The following is a 16,980-nucleotide window of genomic DNA, read 5'->3' on the forward strand; positions in this document are numbered from 1 at the left end:
AGGAGGGGCAAGAGAGCATGCCTACATGGAGTCCCCGCATGCAGGCATAGGAGACATGCATGACGGAAGCATTGCATTACTTACACATCAGAACCATGCACACGTCACATGTAGCGGCAATCATGCACAACACATCCCACAAGTGAAACACACACGTCCTCAACAAACACGCATCAACACTCACGGGACTGGGCATCAAAGTCCAGCATCTCTCCCACTCCTTCGACCAATTCAGGTGGTATGAACTCAGCAACGAGTGCCTCATGCGGAGTGAGCTCTTACTCCTCTGGTGCAGGCCCACCGCCAGTCACCAGAGTCAAGTTGTAATTAGAGGCACGCTTAGCCTTAGTGCTGCGTTTGATGTCATTCCAATGCTTTTTGCACTCTTGTGCCGTGCACACCTCATGGCCGAATGAACTGACATGTTCCGCAACATGCTTCCAGTGGGTGTCACGTTGGGCAGCTGTAGTCTGACTATTGGCACCCACTAGCATGTCACGGCTGTGGCCCCGCACGTAGTCCACGAGGAAGTCCAGTTCCTGCTTACAGAAAGGCTTCTTCCTCGACGTGCAGGAGGTCTTGGCTGTGTGTGGGGTCCCAGCCTGTGCTGCAGGTGTAACCTTCCTCCTCTTGAACTGTGGTGCAGACCCAGGCTGGCTAATGCTGCCCTGACCAGTATGGCCAGTGGGTTCGGTGGATTGAGCCAAGGGAGTGGCAGGTGGAGGGATGACCAAAGGCCTGACTTGTGTCAGTGGCAGCTGGGTGCCCACTAATGGACCCTGCGCAGCAACATCAGCTGTGGCAGGGTCATTGACCGCAACGGTCCTGGTTGGCAGACTCACAACCGGGGTGCTGTTGGGTGCATCTGCCCCTGCACTTGCCAACACTTGGCTGTTCGGGGCAGCAGATGACATGACTGCCCCAGGGACACGTGTCTTGGTCTGAGCAGCCCGGTGACCCCGGTGATGTAGTGACGGGTCACGCAACGCTCAGGCACCCCAAAACTGCAGTAAAACCGTGCACGCAACCCTGCAGCCTACGTGCATGGATTCAACCTCCCGCAGTACGCGGTGGCACCCAGTAACACGAATAACGCATACGCGTGGGACACGCAGGCTACTATGACATTGAAAATGGGTGCGATACACAGGGGCACCCGCAGTGGGAATAAGAGCGTGTGCGACTCACCGTCTGACTAGCATGATGCAGAAAAACATGCGTAGCCAATACCCCCGCCAAAAGAAGAGATACGTCCTTGATAGCTGTGAAGTTGTGATGGCGCGCGAAACAGGAAGCAGCAACACACGTCGGTCTCCACGAAAGGCACGTACAGCGAACTGCTGGGCCCGCTCACCTTTAACCCGTGCTGAGGGAAACACACGCGCGCGTCACGTCACTTACGCGCATGGGCCCTTTCCTCGTATTACATGCGGACGTGCAGTTTTTCACGCGCGCTGAAATGCCCATGCACGCCTGTGCGCGTCACGTCACAGGGGCGCTTGCGCTTGAGGGGCCTTCTGTCCAATGAAATTGCGTATGCGTGCAGACGCGCTTACTCGCTAAGGGCCTTTCCTCGAATTACACGCTGACGTGCAGAATTTTCATGTGCCAAATCACTCCGTATCAAGCTGGCCACGCGTAAGCACATGGAAGACCACGCTCCTGCCCAGAAGGCCGAATTACTGCCCCCCAGAGCCCCGAGCACGCTCCCACCTGCCATCTGCTGCTGCCTGACTGCCTGCTGCCCATGTGCCCTGCCATTTGCTGCCTGCACATCAGCCAGGGGTGCTGTTGCTGTGACCACCCCTGCTGGAACCGAAGACTCCCGACTGGGATTCCATCGCTCCACAGCCCAGCCCCAGGACCCAGTTGCCCACCCACTCCTGCCTCTGGGGTTGTCATGTCGGGCACTGCAACATCTGGCACCACTGACAACCCCCGGCCAGAGAGGCAGAGGGGCACCAGCTTCAGTACCAGGGAAGTTGGTGTCCTGGTGGAGCAAGTCCTGGGGCAGTATGATGCCCTCTTCGGAAGTTCCCGAGCCGACAAGGAAGGACGGACTCGGATCTGGACTGACATTGTGACTGCCATCAACGCGCAGGGGGTGGCAGTCCGCGACTTACAACATGTCAAGAAGCGCTGGGAGGACTTCAGGTCCAGGACCCTCAACAAGGCCCGGCGCCTCTTGAAGGCAGCGGATGCTAAGGGGCGCCGGGGCCACTTGTCGGAAGATCAGATGAGGGTCCTGGAACGCATATCCCCAGCGCTCCACGTCCAGGTCCTTGAGAGGCAGACCCGTCTGGAGTCGAGCGGTAAGTGTACATGCATCATGATTGTGAGCTGTGTGTGTGGTGATGTTTCAGTAGTGTGCAGGTTGCACATCTGTTTGTATGGGGTCGAGTATGGGTGGGGGTGTACAGGGCCGTGAGGCTAACACATGCGAGGGCTGTAATGTGTGAGACATGGATGGTGCTTGTGTGTGTAGGCTTGCATGCCAAATGCAGTTGTGTGGGCACACATGTTTGGATGAATGTGTATGTAAGTAGACATGTTCGTGATGTCACGCATGTATGTTGTTTTCAGCTGCATGTATCAGCACTGTGTACATGTGCATTTGTGTGTATTTGACAAGGGTGCAACAGTGATGCAACATGGATGCATGTGACAGCGGGATGTGGAAGCCTGATTGGCAGATGTGACATGGATGCCCATCTGAACACTGCGACACTTGGCAGAGGTGTACACATGCATGCAAGTGTGGTGGTGTGTGTACATGTGTAGTGCACTTCCTGTGTTGCATGTGATGTCTGGCTCAGCTTTGCCTGCTCATGCTGTTGTATGTGTATGGTTGGTGCTGGCAGTTGCGATATGGCTGTGGTATGGCTCATGTGTGCGAGTTGAAATGACATGTGTGTTGGGGATTGTGATGGCATGTCTGAGGTTTGCCAATGCCACTCATGTACAACTGTTATGTGTGTATGTGTCCATTGTACAGTGCCCTGATGCCTGTGTTTTATTTCTCCCTGTCTGCAGCGTCAACTGATGAAGAGGGCGGAGAAGGTGCTGTGGAGCACAGCGGCGGGGATCCCACCGCCAGCCGGAGACGCAAGGCCCGGCTCCCCTCCCATGTTGTGATCTCGTCGGGGAGTGAGGAGTCCGGTGCCCCATCCCAGGCCGCAGCTGCCGGGGGGAGGTCCAAGAGGCGGAGGTTGGAGTTTGACTCCTCGGCAGCAGAAGGGGCAGCTGGGACCCCACAGGGCCCAACGGGGGAAGATGGCACAGAGTCATCCAGGTTGGTGGGGGGTTTGGTGGAGGAGGAGGCCGTGCAAGCAACAGAGACGGGATCTGGAGGTGGGGATCCCACTGGTGCTAGTGGTGCAGTGCAGGACCAGGGACAGGAGGCAGCACAGGCCGCCGCGGAGGTGGCTGTGTGCAATCCTGTCCCTGATCCTGTCCCTGCATCATCTTGCACCAGCAGGGATGCCTATGTCCAGACCCGTTTTCAGGCAGGGGATGAGCTAAAGACAACTGGCCTTCCTTTGCCTGCGGACGTGGCTATCCGGGTCCGGGTTGAGCCTGTCCTGACTGGTGTGGCGTTGCGTCAACGGGCCATGCGAGGTGACCTGCAGTCTTTTCATGAGGAGACTGCACGTCATCTCGAATGGCTCGTTGACCGCGTCGGCCTACTGGGACAGGTCACCCAGGCCGGATTCCTCCGTTTGATGGGGCTTGCTACGACCCCCCTCCTCAACTGAACCCCCTATGCGCCATTCATCCTCCGTGCCATCTTCCCACCCATCAGCCCCCCGGGGTTCCCTGTGGAGCTGCCTCTGACGGTGCGGCCAGGCTGATGGAGGAGGCATCCCTGCCACAGTCAGGAGTCGGACGTCCAGCAGGGGTGGCCACATCAACGACTGCACCCCAGCCGGCGGAGGATGTGCAGGCAGCAGGAGGCAGTGCACGGGCAGAGGCACAGCAGCAGCAGCAACGTGGTGGGAGCCATGAAGCCTCGGGGCATTCAACATCGGAGGGGCAGGCATCGGCCGGAGGGCAGGAGGACCCAGGACAGAGAGTGTCTTCCGTGTGGCAGCGGTTGGGCCACGCCATAGATGCGGAGTGGCAGCGGGCGGAAGAGGCACGGCTCACAATGGTCAGGGCGGAGAACTCCAAGCGGAGGGCCCTGAGGCGGGCCGAGTGCCTCGAGGCAATTCGCAGGGGGTTGGAGGTGGACACGTCGACGGCCCTGTGGACCCTTGGGCCATGGAGGAGGACCGCCTCCGGCACATTGAGCAGGAGTTTGATGATGCCCTGGCCCGGGACATCCAAAAGTGAGCCGTCAGACTAGACCGCTGCCCTTGTTCTGTCATGTTATTGCCATTTCTGAGTGGGTGGATGCAATACTCGGGTGGGTGTTTTGCATTTGGAGGCTGACCATAGGGACCAGGGATCAAGATTGTGATGACATGTTGGCTGGGGAACATGAGTTGGGGCCTGCTGGCAGGTGCCCCACAGTGGTGGGTGTGGGGGTGCAGGGGAACATGAGCTGGACATGGTTGGGGGCCTGGTGGAGGCTGTCCCTGGTGGCTGGGGGGTGGCGGTGGTGGGAGACATGGGTGGGGGCCTGGTGGAGGCTGCCCCTGGTGGCTGGGGGGTGGGGGTGATAGGGGACAGGAGTGGGGGCCTGGTGGAGGCTGCCCCTGCACTGCTGGGGGGTGGGGGTGATAAGGGACAGGAGTGGGGGCCTGCTGGCAGGTGCCCCACAGTGATGGGGGTTGGGGGTGCAGGGGAACATGAGTTGGACATGAGTGGGGGCCTGCTGGCAGGTGCCCCACAGTGCTGGGGGGTGGGGGTGCAGGGGAACATGAGTTGGACATGGGTGGGGCCTGCTGGCAGGTGCCCCACAGTGCTGGGGGGTGGGGGTGCAGGGGAACATGAGTTGGACATGAGTGGGGGCCTGCTGGCAGGTGCTCCACAGTGCTGGGGGGTGGGGGTGCAGGGGAACATGAGTTGGACATGGGTGGGGGCCTGGTGGAGGCTGCCCCTGGTGGCTGGGGGTGCAGGGGGACATGCGTTGGTGGGCAGTAGTGCAAGTTGACATGTGGGTTGGCTGGGGGCATGGCCATGGTGGATGCGGTGCCTGCAGGACATGTGCAGGGTAGCCCCCTGTGGTGTGGGCCATCTGCAGGGGCCGTGGAGGGTGTAGAGGGAACACCTGGGAGGACCCACATGTGCAATTCACGTGTGGTGCTCCCCGCGCACCCCTGTAATACACGTACCCTGATGGAATCGCGTGTGATACTTTCCGTGCACCCCTGAAATACACGTACCCTGCTGATATCGCGTGTGAAACTTCCCGCGCACCCCGAAATACACGTAGCCAGGACATTTGCGTGTGGAACTTCCCGCGCACCCCTGATATACATGTACCCTGCTGATTTTGCGTGTGAAACTTCCCACGCACCCCGAAATACACGTAGCCAGGACATTCGCGTGTGGAACTTCCCGCGCACCACTGATATACATGTACCCTGCTGATATCGCGTGTGAAACTTCCCGCGCACCCCAAGATACACGTAGCCAGGACATTCGCGTGTGGAACTTCCAGCGCACCCCTGGAATACACGTACCCTGCTGATATCGCGTGTGGAACTTCCCGCGCACCCCAAAATACACGTAGCCAGGACATTCACGTGTGGAACTTCCCACGCACCCCTGATATACACGTACCCTGCTGAATTCACGTGTGAAAATTCCCGCGCACCCCTGATGTACACATACCCTGATGGAATCGCGTGTGGATCTTCAAGTGCACCCAGTGATACACATAGCCCGCTTGCCGTGCTGGTACAGGGTTAGCGCAGCCCTTTGCACTGGATTGGGGATTTTGATGGCTTTTCCCTGCGCGAGAGGCGTGCTTGGGGGCGTAACTGGCGATGCTGCAGGGTCGCTGCGCCACTGTGCGCCACGGCTAGTTTCGGTAGCTGGAATCCATGAATACGCTGTGCGCAGAAATGGGTTTTGCCGCAAGCGGCTGGCGCAGGGATTCGCACACGCACACTGTGCGCCAGCCGCGTGCGCCACTTGTGCGCTGAATTCTATGAATTACCCCCTTCATGTCTTCAGTTCGACATAGTGTTAAAGGTAAATCACCTAAAAACACGTATTACATAAAAAGAAGGCAAGAATCAAAATATATCAATGATTACAATGCAATCATTGTCCTATTATGGAATACAAACATAGATGTTCAGTACATTGCAGACAATTCAACTGCTGTTGCATGATATGTTACAGCCTACTTAACAAAATCAGAAAAAAAGAGCTTCAAGACCTCTGGGATGACCTAGCATCGGACAAAACATTATCACAGAAATTGTACAGCCTAGGCATAAAAATGCTGTCTCGTAGAGAATGTGGGGCCTATGAAGCAGCAGATCGTTTAACCGGCACTGCTTTGTATGGAAAATCGGACAACGTAGTATGGCTCAGTCTTGGTCCTGCAAAATCTAGAATAAGAGTGCTAAAATCATATGAGGACATAGAATCAATTGCCAGAAATGATCCCAACAGCCAAGACATTCTAAAAAAACAATTTACTGGACACATACTATCCGAACAGGAGTACCACTCTGGAAAGCATGTGTTTATACCACATAGCTCAAAACTTTGCATACAAAAATAATGTAAAAACTGATGAAAGCAAACATCGATATAGAGTGACCGATTGTGAAGGGAGCTTAGTGAAATTTAACAAATGAAGCTTAATTAATCATGTGAAATCGTCATTAAAAACTCCTCAACAGAAAGAACTATATTACATGTCTCTGTTGCAACTTTTCAAACCATGGAGAAAAGAGGAAGACATACTAGATAATTATGAGTGCTATGAAGATGCTTTCAAAGCAAATGAAAGCACTATCACTGATGTTAACTTTACGCAGTACAAAACAATGTTACACAATGAGCAGCAACAGGAAGAAGAAATTCAGGCCCAACTAAATAAAGACTCTTCCGACAGTAGTCAACCTTCTGTAACAGGAAGTCAAGGACCATTAGGACAACCATTAATAGCAAATGAGGCTGAAGTTGCTATGGCAGAAGTAGAAAACGCCATGTATCAGTATCAAGAAGATACAGAGGACTTAACTGTACAACAAGGAAAACTTAACAACGATCAGCGCACCATTTTTAATGAGGTAACAAAACAAATTGTGCATGGCGTACAACACGAAAATAAAGAATGCACCTGCCACAATTACAAACCTATACTGCTGTACGTCAGTGGTGAAGCTGGATCTGGGAAAACATTCTTAATCAAAATTATCAGCAAGTTCCTTCAACAATTGACGAACAACAAACTGTCAGCTGTTGTAACAGCCCCCACAGGTTTAGCTGCCTACAACATAGGCAGTGTGACTTTACACCGATTACTACTGCTTTCAGTAGAGCATCAAAATAAATTAGACTACTACAAACTTTCTGCAGAAGCTGCAATGGAATTACGTAGAGTATTGAAACAAATGAAAATGCTGCTAATAGATGAATTGAGCATGGTCTCAAATCTAATGTTGGCTTTGATTCATCTCAGATTGTAAGAAGTACTTAAAAGTAATAACGAAGAACTCTTTGCAGGGAAACACATTATTGTTTTCAGAGATCTTCTACAATTGACACCAGTAAAAGGTGAACCGGTTTTTAAAACCTTAGGCCACAAACTGTGCCGGAAGACTGTTGGTAGCATAGGTAATGTTAACCTTTGGCAACATTTCCAATACAGAGAATTAACTGAGAACATGCGGAATTTGCAGATCTCACTTATGCCAACATCTTGAAAAGTATTAGAGTTGGTGTATTATCGCAAGAAGCACAAGCTGTATTGAAAAAGCGGCATATACATGCACTTTATGGCGATAATGCATGTGCAACTGATGTTATGGAACAAATAGTGTACAAAAATGTCAATTGTATGGCCTTAATGCCAACTCTTGCAAGCTGTTTCAAATTCAATGAAACAATGTGTCATGATGCCTCCCCCCGGGCATCAGGACCAAGGCCCTCAGCTCCGGGAGCAGGCATCCAGACATTTGTTTAAATCTCAGCAGCCCCGGCTAGGGGCTGTCTGGGTTCAGTCCTGGCGCCTTAGTCCCATCCAGGCTCATAGACTTTACTTACCTGATGCAGACCATGCTGCAAAAGAGTCCAAGCCTACATGAGGCCTGGATGGGACTATTTTGTTACAGGGACTATTTTTTACTCAGGCGTGGCTCTAGGGAACTTCTTACCTGGAACTACTTTGGAGGCTATTTAAACCACACCCGAACAGCAGCACATGCTTCACATTATTCTGCATCCAGCAGTGTGACGCTCACCGTGCCTGCAGCCAGCATCCAGTCTTCTGCCACGCCCCTGTGCCTGCAGCCAGCATCCAGTCTTCTGCCACGCCCGCCTCAAATCCGGAGCTCCTAGAATAAAGAAGAAGAAAAGGACAAGATTAGAAAACAAACTTATTTCAAATTCCTCACCTAATTCCGGAACCATTTCATCTCAAGACCTGGAAAGTACATCAGTCCTGCACGCGTCGCTTCGCCAGCTCCAGCACGGCGCTATACTCACCAGTTCTCACAGCATCTTTCGATCTGGCACTGTCTCCATCATTTCTTCGCCATAATCCGGCACCTAGAGGACACAAGAAAAAACAAGGTGAGCCAAGGGAATCAACAAATACAACCTCTTACCACCATAAACTTACCACCGGCGGTATTATTCCATAACTCTCCACATTTTCATATGCCGCATCTGTAAAGAGGGAGAAAAACAACACGTTAACGCATGCAATAGTTACCGGACAGCGTTGGGTAACACAGACTCTTACCTGGACGCCAGCAGCAGCTACGAGACCTTCTTCTCACGAACTCAGTTGCAACTTAAGGAAGGAAGGGGACAAGAGTAAACATCGGCCACATTGAACTCTTTGAACTTGATACTTACCAATCCCGCCAGGGACTTCAGAGTCAATACTTACCGGAACTCTCCCAGCGCCTTCAAACCAGTGAAGTAACTGGTATCTACGCGCCCCTGCAAGACACGCAGGATGGAGAGCTCATCTTTTATGAACATAAGGTGAGGTTACTAAGGGGATATCGGAGGTGATTAGTGGGGAGAGCGAGAACAGTTGGAGGCCATCACTAAATTCCACAGGTGGTTAATCCCTATCTCCACTTGCAGGAAAATACTTCTTCTGGTCCAGCAGACAAGACTGGGCGGACCAGCCCAGACAGTCATCTCTGCACTACGCATCACGTTGAAGGAGACCGCAGCTGTCCGGGTCCGAGCGACACCCATGTGGGGTCCAGGTGAGCGTAACACAATGTTAAAGAAAGAAATGCAAGCAATAATAGAAATTAGCGCCACAGACAAACTAGACGTACATGGTTTGACAGTACCCATGTGTGAGCAAGCCACAACAAGACTAAATAGTTTAGAAAATTCAATCTCCAACACAGCTGGATTGGAAAAAGTATTGAAATTATCATTAAATTGTAGAGTAATGCTGAAACGTAACCTTGATGTAGAGCAAGGGCTAGTTAATGGAGCACTGGGCACAGTTGTTGGCTTTCAATCTTACCCACGTGATAGCAGCATTCAGTTTGTCAATATTCGCTTTGATAAACTTTCAGAAGTAAAAAGGATAGGGCGCTCAATGGCTCAATTCCTTCTCTTCAAAGATGTGTATGTACGTAGAGAGCAATTTTCTCTAACTCTTACATATGCAGTTACCATTCATAAATCCCATGGTTTTACCCTAGAGAAAGCAATGATAGATATAGGAAAGACAGTGTTTAAGGAAGGCATGAGCTACGTAGCATTATCACGCTTACGTACACTTGACGGTCTAATGCTAAGAAACTTTGATTCAAGTAAAGTCAAAGCTGATATTCCTTGCATTGTAGAGTACAATAGATTGCGTTCACTGTACACCCCTCATCTGAAACGATACCCTGTTCCAGATAAAGTGAAACGTGGTAAAAGAAAAGTAAATGAAACATAAATGCAACAGGAAATTCCGCAAAAAAAGAAAAGAAGCTAAAGTTTCATCAATTGCCTCAAACATAGAAGAACCTATTAGGGAATGTAAACCAGGGACATCGGCAAAGAAGCAACAGAAAAAACAAAAAATGCACTCAGATTCAGAACTTGCTGGCCCATTCAAATTTACAAATGAAAGTGGGGTAACTTGCTATGCAAATTCCAACACATACAGTGTTTGTGGAGTAAGGCAACAATTGGACGACTGTGCTGGAATAGTGAGATTCACTATGAACTCGCAAGAAGATCCACAAGAATTTCTAATGTACATACTATTAGTATTGGAAAACAAAAGCATACCTGTAAATGAAATGTTCCAAATTTCGTACATGTGGAAACATACATGCACTCTCTGTAACAAAGTGATACAGGAAGAAATTCCAAATGAGCGATTTGTGTATATTACCATACCAAATTGTGAGAGCATTCCATTTCAGCAACTGGTACAAAATGCAAACCATGGCAGATTATGTAGTATTTGCAATTCAGACAATCGCTCTACCTTACTGATGGAATCACATAGTGCCTACATAATAGTTATGCTTCTACGTTTATAATGCAGATGGCACCAAAAACAACTCAAACTAACTGGATTTACACACGGTCAAGTGTCACTTGGAAAGAAAACCTTTACAACAGTAGGAATAATCTACCATGCAGGAGCTACAACCAATGCAGGTCACTACACTGCATACATTTAAAAGAGTTCTGGATGGTTTGAATGTAATGATAGCACCATTACTCTAAAGCAGAGGTTGCCAGCTAACCTAACAAATGCTTATTTATTGTTATTGAAGCCAAAATGTACGTAATAAGGTGTACTTCAAAATTGTCAACAAAGAATGTGAAGGATTACAGTTAGAATATGCCCGCAGGTATCTAACTACCCAACAGGATGGAAGAATGACACAAATAAATGATAACCACAGATCGTTGGAAACAAATACACAGGTAGAATATGCCTATAGGTATGCAAGTGTTGGTAAAAATCGGCAAGAAAGCCACAAAGAAAACATTAATGGGAAAGATGAAGGAAACAGGATGTAACAACGACACAAATGAATGAGTATCAAAAATCTGTGAGACCACATGCTCAGTTAGAATACGCTTACAGGTATCTAACTGTTGTTAAAAATGGGCAGGAAGGCAACAAACATAACATAACATTGATTAGAAAAATGAAGAAAACAGTGAAAGGAAAAAATGAAGTACTTAGTTGCATAAGAAATGAAGTTTTTTTTTTAATCCAACAAGGATTTTTTTCCTCAGACCCAAGGATTAGAAAAGCAAACACAGAAACTGAGCGCAATGCACAGTACACTGGTTTGTAAACTAAATATGAGAGTCTAAAAAAAAAAGTTAACTGTCTATTATGCAATGTGTCAAATGTAGAAAAACTGCAAACATTAAAACACCTTTTTCTTTCATCACAGAAATGGAAAAAGTAAATAGTCTGCCAAGTACGATAACCAATTGTAAAAAAATGTATGGAGTCTGAGCAAAGTAAGGAGTAAGTATATTAGCAGGCATTTTCTACACATGGGAATCAACTCGTCTAATGTATGGTAGTAAGATGCTGCAGTGCCTGTAGGCTGGCCTTTCATCTGCGGTAAGTAACCTACCACCTACGCCTTACAATCAAGTTTCAAGGAGTACAGTTTGTATCCACAACCATCGCTGCATATGTAAAACATGGTCCTTGTAAATTAGCTGCTTATAAATGTACTTTGCGGACCATCGTCTGTAGCCATGAAGTGAAGAAACTAGGGCATGAACACAACGACCACAATCCACCACACCCATATTAACTTGTTACTCCACTGCTTATGAATTCAGTCTTGCTTGAATGGGCTTTAGCCATGCATCCAAGACTGCAGGTTCTCTCCACAACTACCTTGGCGATGTGTGGTAGTGGGGGTTATTCTATATGTGTGTTAAGTACCTCTACCCAGAGCATTTCCTTCTAGGTGTGTGTCTGTAGATCTTACATGGGATGGATGTGCAGTGTCTTCCAACTCTAGTACTTACCGCTTTGTTCTTCATTGCATGGCCTTTGGCCATGCACCCAAAACTACACGCACTCCCCACAACTTGCCAATCAAACTGCAACACTACGGGTTTGTGCATGGGTGGCACATGTGGCGGTGGTTGTGGCCAGGGCCTACAGTCTTGTAAGTAAGAGCTTTGGCCTTTGGCCGACGGCTATGCATCCAAGAATCTAGGTCCTGGCCGCAACCACTGTAGCATGAGCCACCCATGGCGGCGTAGTAATGATTATAATGATAACCATTACAAAAAATAGTGCATTCAGGGCATGTTGTCAATTTCAATGTTCCCTAACACCACACGTGTCCTTACAAATCTAACAACTCCCCCGTGCACTGCAGGGGCTGAAATACTGGCCTTATTGGACCCCTCATTTTCTGTTCATACAAGGAGGCCACAGAACATAGGTCAAAAAGTAGGTATAAGTGTATTATTGGGCTTTCAGCCCTGCACCCAAGAGTGCAGGATCTCCCCACAACTACCTCTTTCTTCTTGGGTGCATGACCAGTGAATCTGACAAACTCGGCATCCAGCCCAGGGGCCAGTCTTCTCTTTTCCCATGCTGCACAATTGTGCTCTATTAGCGTGAATGATATCCTGTGGCAAACATTGCCCTAAAGCACGAACCCGCCTCCTCCCTAAACTTATAATACACTAATGCCCTAATTGTTGTCTGGTTGTAAACTCCCGACGAGGCAATAAGATCTGTGGAGATATGGTGTGTATCTGCCTCTGGGCCACTTTGCTCAAGTTTCCCAGGACTGTGTCATGCACAGAACAAGAAACCACTCCATGCTTCTCTGTGCCATTCACAAACACCAACTGTCTCTCCCGCATCTGGTTTGGAATTGCTATGGTTAAAGGCTGTTTTTTACTCACAAAAAATAAGGTGGTGTCCCTAGGGATTTCATGTAAAGAACATGTCTGTACATGGGAGCTACCTTGACTGACCACTGCTATGTGCACTTGCACACATGACAGTGATCAAAGTGCATTTGCCACCTCGGGTGGTAAATCGCACGGGAATCTGGGGACCACCATAGTCTGCTCTGATGGATAATACAGCCCATGCGTCTTTGCGTCTTCACTGTACCTTTATTTAATAGGTGATTGTCTGAACCCCAGTCGTCATCAAGCAGTCAGCGAACCACAGTCTACACCTCTCTTTTTAGTCTCTTTGGTCACCGCTCCACACACGATATTCCAGTTTCTCCGTAAAGAATTGGTATCTATCCCTCATATTCATTGAAGACAGCCAAAACCACAACTCCCATTAAATAGTGCACTTAGGATGCCCCTCTGATTATTTTGTTGCATATTCCAACTGTCTTCAAGCAGTGCCCTGGACTTGTGAGCGTTGCACTTTATTTGAGTTACTATTTGGGGAGTATCAAGACGATACCTCCTTCAAGCAGTGCATTTGGCTGGTCAGCGCTCCTCTTCACTTGGCTTTCTCATTGGAGATGATCACCTGTGCCTCCTATATATGAAAGGCTGGTCGAGCACAGGCTGGGGCACTTCTCGTCTCCCTAGGCTGTGGCTTCAGTATTTTGATTGTTTTAATCACACTTTAGATGATTTGAAATATTCCATGCCTGCTGTTTGTCGGCTGGCAATTTTCAGTGACTTAGTTTATTGTTTCCCCACTTGTAAGGCTTCTCCAATTGGCTTCCACCATCTCCCTCTCGCTGGCTCACAATTTCATTAGTAGCCTTCTGCTCCGGTTGTTGATCCACTCCCCATTTCCAGCGGTTATGTTCAGCGGTTGTCAGTTCGCATAGCCATAATATTTCCCCACCCGGTCTGCATCTTGCCACTTCAATTCCTTCATGACTCGGCCACTTTAATTAGGCTCTTGCTGGAAACCTTTTCACATCCACTTCGCTCCGTGTCTTGCCACTTCATATTTCTCATGGCTACTAACATGGTGCTTTGCCCTCCTGTCTGGCGAGTGTGAGTATGGGTATTCCATCTTATGCTGTCTGCTGCCATAGTGACCATGTGACTCACTCTCTCTGACCTCTGAGTTTGGTATCCTTTCTCTGTTTTCGTGATCCATGGCCCCACTAATGTTGTTAGATTGCATTTCCTCGCTTTATATACATGAAAACGTCATCACAAACGCTGCTCTATATACAAGAAAGCTTCATCAAACACCATCGTCCTTAGCTTTTGCATCTTAGATGGATAAGATAAATCACTGGTATACGCAAGCCAATTCTTAAACCAGCTAGGAAAAGGTTCCTCTTCAGATGAGCGTAGATTGTCATTTCTTAGTTTTTTACATTACCTTTCTCTCATTCTGTCAATTTAGCTACCAAGTAGAAGAATGATGGTAGGGTACTATGTTGTTTTACCAACATGAGTTTTTTCGAAATCATTTTTTTCAAAGAAATGATTTCAAAATAACTAATTGATTTCTTTCTTTTTTTACTTTTTATTTTTCTCTTTTTTTTATATATATATTTGGGGTCCCCACAATCCCCACTTCCATAAATATATATTGGGGGTTCCCCCCGGGCCCCTTTCCCTATATTATTAACCCTACCCCAACCTCCTCCCCACCCTTTCAACCAGGGGTGTTGCTAGGTCTGGCAAAGATCTGGGGCTACACTAATATCGGGACTGTTGGGACTTGGGGCTAGCTAGTCTTTTGGTTGTAGCCCCTAAGATTCTATATGGGGCTACAACCAAAAGACCTGGGGCTATAGCCCCCTAAGCCCCCCCTAGCAATGCCTCTGCCTTCAACCCCTTACCCCCCTCTATATTTCTCTATATTTCGCTGAGTTTTTTCAATGTATTTTTTCTCTAAATATTACATCAAAAACACCTGGGGATGAAGCAACGTGATACTGGTATGTTCCTAGCACAACTGGTTCTGGGAGATGCCATTTTGGCCTCTCTTGAGGATTAAGCATTAGTTTTCTAGCTGAATAGGATACGGTTTTATAGCTTCATGTGTGCATGAGAAGCGTACTGCTCATCTGGCTAACGGAGCATCAGTGCCCAAAAGGTTGGTGCACAAACTTGATTGCTTGCGGCCACTATCCAATAATGTCTGAGCACCAATCTGTACAGGTATTCTGACATTTATATTGGTTAAATGTTCTTGAGCACACACATTAGCTTCTCTACTATGCATCATCACCATGGATGAATGTTGTTGTAATTTCTCCATACTGGAATGGGGTCTCTTGGTATCAGCTGTATTACTTGGTAAAGCTGGTTTGAGCTCCTTAATATGACAGAATGTTGTGTTTATTCCAAGGACTCCTTGGAGCTTCTTTCTCCACGGGGTGTTGTGTCTTGGTCTCTTCAGGAAACAACTACAATGTATTTGTGCACTTATGATGGTATAGGCGTTATTGCATAAATATGCCCTTGGAACCTCAAATCGTGTTTGCACTGGATAAGCTATGAGAAACTATTCCAAAACGATGTGATTCCAAATCTGATTCAAGGTTGTAATTGGATACTGTAGCCAATTGTTGGCTGCATCTCAGGATTGATGTGCCAATTGTTGGGTATCTCACCTGTCTGCAGCTGGATGGACCAGAACAATTTTCTGTAAGTTTTCAAATCTGGCTCATAATTTTCAGAATGGTGCTCTTCAGTTCACAATGTATAATGGCTGACTGGTAGGTTAGTTGCATTTCTCCTACTAAAGAGTGTGCCGCATATTGGCTCTACCTTCCTTGGGGAGACAAACCATTTTGAACCATCCTTTCACAGTTTGAAAAAAAAAATCTGGGCTTTCCCAGGATCATACTATTGCAGCATTGAGAAGGGGGCATTTCGGGTGTACTTGATCTGATGCTTTAATATCTCTCACTTGGAGTTCTGCTCAGCCCTGCAGATGAGGGATGCAAGAATCATAGTTATAAAGAAAGATTTCTTACAAAAACATTTCTGTTTTACAGTTAAAACATATTTTTACTCGCCTACAAAAATACTAACTTTGGGGATGGAATTTACTGTTTTACTCTGTAAAAATTATTTTCACTTAGAAAACAGGGAGTAAACATACTCTCACTTTCAAATTCTTATCTAGAGCATAGGTTCAGCTTCCCGATTATTTGCTTGGAAGTTAAATGTTGATATCCTTGAGTCTAAAATACATATTGAATGGTTTGGTGTCTCGTAGGGGACTAACGGAATACGAATTCCCATGAAATATGCACCTAGCCATCAATGTACCACACACCAGGTTCGGTCTTTAGTCTCTTTGGACAGTGCTCCACTTAGGAATCTACTACACATCCGCTACCACCTTATCTTGGAACATTTCTCCCAGTGAATCCCAACACTGTGCTTCGCCCTGCTGTCCAGAGAGGGAGGGTATCCTCATTAAGCCAACTGTCCATCCAAGAGCTGCCTGCTTCTGTGGTCACCAAGCAACTCTCTCCCTCTAGCCTCTAGAGTTTATATCCATTATTGGTTTTCAAGAGGGTAGAAGGGAAAGCAAGACATCTCTCTTTCATGCCTATTCTCTATACTGTGTACAACCTAATCAAAGCAATTTCACATAGAAGTATCACCCTGGACGGAAACCAGATTCGATTGCGTAGATGTGGCGGGCAGCTTGGACAAACATGTTCAAATCATGTTCTTCCATCACGCCTGTTCCACCCTACGGGCACTGTTTTCTACTCTCTGCACAGCATGCACATGTTTATTTTCCTGCTTCAAACAGAAGCATTAATCTAATGGATATTCTGTATCCCTACCACCGTTTCTGAATTTTCATGGATTGATCATTGCAGTTGGCCTCCTATTGCGTGTCTCTGTACCTTCTCTGCAATCTGTCCGATAAAACATCCCCAAACACCCATTCCTCTCACCTGCTCC

At 48.0% G+C, this 16,980-nt stretch overlaps 1 protein-coding gene across 1 annotated transcript in view; it reads left to right on the forward strand.

The window, feature by feature from the left end:
* TBC1D16 (TBC1 domain family member 16) overlaps positions 1-16,980 on the forward strand; it is a 1,332,482-nt gene that overhangs the window by 1,278,297 nt on the left and 37,205 nt on the right. The gene's annotated exons all lie outside the window — the stretch shown is intronic.

The sequence above is a fragment of the Ambystoma mexicanum genome, chromosome 3q, assembly GCF_040938575.1.
Source record: "Ambystoma mexicanum isolate Mex_15411 chromosome 3q, UKY_AmexF1_1, whole genome shotgun sequence".
In the NCBI taxonomy this organism is placed as follows: Eukaryota; Metazoa; Chordata; class Amphibia; order Caudata; family Ambystomatidae; genus Ambystoma; species Ambystoma mexicanum.